This window comes from Rattus rattus, chromosome 12, assembly GCF_011064425.1.
Source record: "Rattus rattus isolate New Zealand chromosome 12, Rrattus_CSIRO_v1, whole genome shotgun sequence".
Classification (NCBI taxonomy): Eukaryota; Metazoa; Chordata; class Mammalia; order Rodentia; family Muridae; genus Rattus; species Rattus rattus.
The window spans coordinates 28,596,765-28,597,671 of record NC_046165.1 but is presented as its reverse complement, the minus strand read 5'-3'; positions in this window follow the sequence as shown (position 1 = coordinate 28,597,671).

Below are 907 nucleotides of genomic sequence, written 5' to 3'. Positions count from 1 at the left end.
GAAAAACACACATGGTATGCACTCATTGATTAGTGGCTATTAGCCCAAATGCTTGAATTACCCTAGATGCCTAGAACAAATGAAACTCAAGACGGATGATCAAAATGTGAATGCTTCACTCCTTCTTTAAAAGGGAAACAAGAATACCCTTGGCAGGGAATAGAGAGGCAAAGATTAAAACAGAGACTGAAGGAACACCCATTCAGAGCCTGCCCCACATGTGGCCCATACATATACAGCCATTCAATTAGACAAGATGGATGAAGCAAAGAAGTGCAGGCAGACAGGAGCCGGATGTAGATCACTCCTGAGAGACACAGCCAGAATACAGCAAATACAGAGGCAAATGCCAGCAGCAAACCACTGAACTGAGAATAGGACCCCCGGAAGGAATAGGAAGGAATCAGAGAAAGAACTGGAAGAGCTTGAAGGGGCTCGAGACCCCATAAAACAACAATGCCAAGCAACCAGAGCTTCCAGGGACTAAGCCACTACCTAAAGACTATACATGGACTGACCCTGGACTCTGACCTCATAGGTAGCAATGAATATCCTAGTAAGAGCACCAGTGGAAGGGGAAGCTCTGGGTCCCTAAGACTGAACCCCAGTGAACTAGATTGTTGGGGGAGGGGGCGGCAAGGGGGAGGATGGGGAGAGGACCACCCATAAAGAAGGGGAGGGGGAGGGATTAGGGGGATGTTTGCCAGGAAACCCGGAAAGGGAATAACACTTGAAATGTAAATAAGAAATACTCAAGTTAATAAAAAAAAATGGGCTGAACAAAACATTCTGAGCTGAGGATTATCGAATGGCTAAAAAGCATCTAAAGAAATGTTCAACATCCTTAGTCATCAGGGAAATGGAAATCAAAACAACCCTGAGATTCCACCTCACCACAGTCAGAATG